Source organism: Budorcas taxicolor, chromosome 20 (genome assembly GCF_023091745.1).
Source record: "Budorcas taxicolor isolate Tak-1 chromosome 20, Takin1.1, whole genome shotgun sequence".
Lineage (NCBI taxonomy): Eukaryota > Metazoa > Chordata > Mammalia > Artiodactyla > Bovidae > Budorcas > Budorcas taxicolor.
In genome coordinates this window covers 38,374,977-38,380,976 of record NC_068929.1, presented here as the reverse complement: position 1 = coordinate 38,380,976, position 6,000 = coordinate 38,374,977, and positions in this window count along the sequence as shown.

Below are 6,000 nucleotides of genomic sequence, written 5' to 3'. Positions count from 1 at the left end.
ATCGAGTTAAATACTACACGGCATTTTTATATTACCTTTCATGGTGCCTGTCTTACCTTCCTACAAAGACTGTAATATTAATACTTTTTAAGGAAATAAGCAATTCAGTTTTTAAAGTTCCTTTGTTTTCTTATTTTGTTTTGATTCGCCCTGTGGTAGACGCATGGTAAAATGGATGTTTTTAAGATGCATCACTTCCTTGTTTTTGTGTGTCTGCTCTCTTGGTATAAACTGAATTCCTGGGAGATTATCCATGTTCAATATCTTCTTCCCTTTGATCTTTCTCACTCTGATTTCAGTTTTCCCTGAAAAGTTCCATTTGCTAACATTTCTTTCTTTTTTTTAATGTGAGGAAACTGGAATGACTATGGTTATATTCAGTGGTTGACTGAAGTATAAAGTTGAGCTATGTTCAAGTGTTTTTGGTCAATGGACACAGACTTCATCACTAATTTAAGCCCAATCTTCTACAGAAAGTCTGCATATTCAAACCTGGAAAGTTTTCTGGGATAAACAAATCTTCTTTTCTACTGGATTAAGAGGCAAGCCTTTCTTGAATTTATGGCCTCAGGACCGTCTGCCACATGGTCTGTTTTTTCTGTTTGATTAAGACAGAGGTCAAATCAAAGGTATTTGTTGAAGTGTGTTTATAAAACACCTACTTTCTGCCCAGCACTTGTAGGCATTCTCTTTTCAGCAGTACTAGGTTGACTCATAGTTATAATTCCATTCTGAGAGAGCCTCAGAACAGAACAAGGCAGCATGAGTGAGCACCCAAATCCCAGAGTTTAAAATCCATCAACTCCAGGGAGAGGGAGTTGGCAGTGAGACGGAAGTGGACTTTTCTGCCAGTGGATAAGCCTTCTCACTGCAAAGGAAGTGTGCTTGGTTATAGAAAACTGGGGGAAAATGCAGAGAGGATGTCTTTCTACTTTTTCCTTAATAGATAAAAAGTAAATCGAGAGGCCTAGGGCCTCACAAATAATAAAATATTGCTGGCCAGTGGCAATAGACACATTTGGAAATCAGGATGCCAACCTTCTGTTCCAGCAGTGGTGTCAGGGAAGGACACTCCAGCTCTGGAAGCCCTGTGGGAGAGCAGGGAAGTCTGTAATGCTTGCTAATAGGAAACCTTCTGAAGAGTCAGTCCCAGGGGAGAGACTAGAAAAGTGAGGTGATATATTATAGTAGAGATCTATAATGAAACTCAGTTTTTAGAAACCTGATATCTTTGTTTTTCTTCCTGGTTCCTCATAAAAACATGCATGAGTGTTCACAGAATATATCTAGCAAGGAATTCCAAAAAGCCAACACACAGATTTATAAGATCAGTCTTTATCAAAGCAGGCTTACTACCTCATAAAAAGTCGACAGAGAAAAACCATCTGGAAAGTTAAACTGGAGTTGTGTTGTATCAAGCAAAGTCACCCCTTCATGGATCATAGCCTTGTTGTGGTGAAGGGGCTTGCATAACTTAACGGAGCTATGAGCCATGCCACGCAGGGCCTCCCAAGACACATGGGTCATAGTGGAGAGTTCTGTCAAAAGGTAGTCCACTGGAAGAGGGAATGGGAAACCACTCCAGTATTCTTGCTGAGAGAACTCCATGAACAGAATGGAAAGGTAAAAAGATATGACACCAGAAGACAAGCCCCCCAGGTAGGAAGATGTCCAATAGGCTACTGCAGAAGAGAAGAGAGCAATTACTAATAGCTGCAGAAAGAATGAACTAAAGAGACTCTTGATGAGAGTGAAAGAAGAGAGTGAAAAAGTTGTCTTAAAACTCAACATTAAAAAAAAATAAGATTGGGTTTCCCCAAGGGCTCATTGGTAAAGAATCCACCTACCAATGCAAGAGACATGGGTTTGATCCCCAATCTAGGAAGAGCCCACATTCCATGGAGAAACTAAGCCCATTCACCACAGCTATTAAACCAGTGCTCTAGGGCCTGGAAGCCTCAACTAGAGAGCCCATGTGCTGCAAATACTGAAGTCCATGCGCCTACAGCACATGCCCCACAACAGAAGAAGCCACTGCAGGGAGAAACCTGTGCACCTCAACTAGAGGGTAGTCTCCACTTGCTGCAGCTAGAGAAAAGTCTGCATAGCAAAAAAGACCCAGAATAGTAAAAAATAAATAAAAAATAAATAAAGGAAAATTATTAAACAAACAAACAAACAAAACTAAGATCATAGCATTTGGTCCATCACTTCATGGCAAATAGACTGGGGAAAAGTGGAAGCAGTGACAGACTATTTTCTTGGGCTCCAAAATCACTGCAGATGGTGACTGTAGCCAAGAAATTAAAAGACACTTGCTTCTTGGAAGAAAAGCTATGACAAACCTAGACAGTGTATTAAAAAGCAGAGACATTACTTTGCCGACAAAAGTCCGTCTAGTCAAAGCTATGGCTTTTCCAGTAGTCATGTACAGATGTGAGAGTTGGACAATAAAGAAGACTGAGTACCGAAGAATTGATGCTTTCAAACTGTGGTGCTGGAGATGACTTCTTGGACAGCAAGGAGATCAAACCAGTCAATTCTGAAGGAAATCAACCCTGAATATTCTATTGGAAGGACTGATGCTGAAGCTGAAGCTCCAATATTTTGGCTACCTGATTTGAAAAGTCAGCTCATTGGAAAAGACCCTGATGCTAGGATAGATTGGAGGCAAAAGGAGAAGGGGGCAGCAGAGGATGAGATGGTTAGATAACATCACCAACTCAATGGACATGAATCTGAGCAAACTCTTGGAGATAAGGACAGGGAAGCCTGGCATGCTGCAGTCCATGGGTCCAAAAGAGTCTGACATGACTTAGTGACTAAACAACAGCAACAACAATCAAAGTGAAGGTGATATTCTCAATAAGATTGAAAATAGTCCGACCCAAATGGCACAACTTAGTAGTCGATTTATTTTAGCAAACTAAAACATGAAGTATCAGAATTGTTCCAGAGTTTGGATGGTACAGTGAAGAGATTTCGCATAAAGTATCCTTAAATTACAGACTTCTGCCCCTTATCACCACATCACCAAACCCCTCCTTCACCAACGCCCATCCTTAAAGACTCTGATTCAATCCTTCTGTATTTAGGAATCTGTTTTCAAAAGGATTTAAACAGCCATATTTGGGAACCACTGGGCACAGCAACAAACCAATCAGGATAATTTCTGCTGGTGGGATTCCATTCTGAATGCATGTTGAGCTACTTGGGGGCACTTTTATTTTTTATTTTATTTTTTTAATTTTAATTTTTACTTTACTTTACAATACTGTATTGGTTTTGCCATACATTGACATAAATCCGCCACGAGTGTACATGAGTTCCCAAACATGAACCCCCCTCCCACCTCCTACCCCATATCATCTCTCTGGATCATCCCCATGCACCAGCTCCAAGCATCCTGTATCCTGCATCGAACATAGCCTGGCGATTCGTTTCTTACATGATAGTATACATGTTTCAATGCCATTCTCCCAAATAATTCCACCCTCTCCCTCTCCCTCAAAGTCAAAAAGTAGGCTCTACACATCTGTGTCTCTTTTGCTGTCTCGCATACAGGGTCATCATTACCGTCTTTCTAAATTCCATATATATGTGTTAGCATACTGTACTGGTGTTTTTCTTTCTGGCTTACTTCACTCTGTATAATCGGCTCCAGTTTCATCCATCTCATCAGAACTGATTCAAATGTATTCTTTTTAATGGCTGAGTAATACTCCATTGTGTATATGTACCCCAGCTTTCTTATCCATTCATCTGCCGATGGACATCTAGGTTGCTTCCATGTCCTGGCTATTATAAACAGTGCTGCAATGAACATTGGGGTACACGTGTCTCTTTCAATTCTGGTTTCCTCGGTGTGTATGCCCAGCAGTGGGATTGCTGAGTCATAAGGCAGTTCTATTTGCAATTTTTTAAGGAATCTCCACACTGTTCTCCATAGTGGCTGTACTAGTTTGCATTCCCACCAACAGTGTAGGAGGGTTCCCTTTTCTCCACACCCTCTCCAGCATTTATTGCTTGCAGACTTTTGGATTGCAGCCATTCTGACTGGTGTGAAGTGGTACCTCATTGTGGTCTTGATTTGCATTTCTCTAATAATGAGTGATGTTGAGCATCTTTTCATGTGTTTGTTAGCCATCCGTATGTCTTCTTTGGAGAAATGTCTATTTAGTTCTTTGGTCCATTTTTTGATTGGGTCGTTTATTTTTCTGGAATTGAGCTGCATAAATTGCTTGTATATTTTTGAGATTAGTTGTTTGTCAGTTGCTTCATTTGCTATTATTTTCTCCCATTCAGAAGGCTGTCTTTTCACCTTGCTTATATTTTCCTTTGTTGTGCAGAAGCTTTTAATTTTAATTAGATCCCATTTGTTTATTTTTGCTTTTATTTCCAGTATTCTGGGAGGTGGATCATAGAGGATCCTGCTGTGATTTATGTTGGAGAGTGTTTTGCCTGTTCTCCTCTAGGAGTTTTATAGTTTCTGGTCTTACGTTTAGACCTTTAATCCATTTTGAGTTTATTTTTGCGTGTGGTGTTAGAAAGTGATCTAGTTTCATTCTTTTACAAGCGGTTGACCAGTTTTCCCAGCACCACTTGTTAAAGAGATTGTCTTTACTCCATTGTATATTCTTGCCTCCTTTGTCAAAGGTAAGGTGTCCATATGTGTGTGGATTTATCTCTGGGCTTTCTATTTTGTTCCATTGATCTATATGTCTGTCTTTGTGCCAGTACCATACTGTCTTGATGACTGTGGCTTTGTAGTAGAGCCTGAAGTCAGGCGAGTTGATTCCTCCAGTTCCATTCTTCTTTCTCAAGATTGCTTTGGCTATTCGAGGTTTTTTGTATTTCCATACAAATCTTGAAATTATTTGTTCTAGTTCTGTGAAAAATACCGCTGGTAGCTTGATAGGGATTGCATTGAATCTGTAGATTGCTTTTGGTAGTATACTCATTTTCACTATCTTGATTCTTCCAATCCATGAATGTGGTATATTTCTCCATCTATTAGTGTCCTCTTTGATTTCTTTCATCAGTGTTTTATAGTTTTCTGTATATAGGTATTTAGTTTCTTTAGGTAGATATATTCCTAAGTATTCTATTATTTTCATTGCAATGGTGAATGGAATTGTTTCCTTAATTTCTTTTTCTACTTTCTCATTATTAGTGTATAGGAATGCAAGGGATTTTTGTGTGTTGATTTTATATCCTGCAACTTTACTATATTCTTGGGGGCACTTTTAATGATACCAGTGTTGGAGATTTCTCTCCCAGAGATTTTGGTTTAACTTATCTGAAAAGCAAATTTCTTGAAGCCCTTCAGTTAATCCTAATACATAGCCAGGGTGGTGAACCACTGACTTAAGCCAAATCAGACCCCAAACTTCCAATTTTGAGACTTTCTGACCAACATTCATTTTATTTTTAAAATAGTGACATCCATTAAAAAAATTCATACATTATTATTTCTACCTTTGATCAAAATCTCAAACTATTATAAAGCATGCATTTATCTTTTAGCTTTAAAATTAATTTTGCTATTAATGACTTTTCTTGGGATATCGCTTGGTTGCAGTAGCAGCAGGAGAGGGAGCATCTGTGACACAGGAGTTTTCCCCTCAAATGTTTAAATTTCTCCTGCAAATCCCATATACTTTTGTTCAGAGAATGCACCTGCCAAAAGATAGACAAGGTGAGAAGACCTATTCAGAATAGACAGAAGATCCCCTACACCCAAAATGCTGGCCAGGAATAGGAAGACTAAACAGGAATGGCTCAGGCTACAGAGACTTCTGGAGCAGCAGTACAGGTCTTGCCCGGAGCTGTTGAGCTCCTCCAAGCCAGGCTCTGCTTCCTGACTCATTTGACTGAAATCCACTATGCTGCCCCATATGCTATCCAAGACACCACAGCCCAGTTAAATCTGCATTTAACTTAATCTGTAATTAGAGTATTTGCGTCTTCTGTACTACATCTGAGTCCTGGAATCCTGGG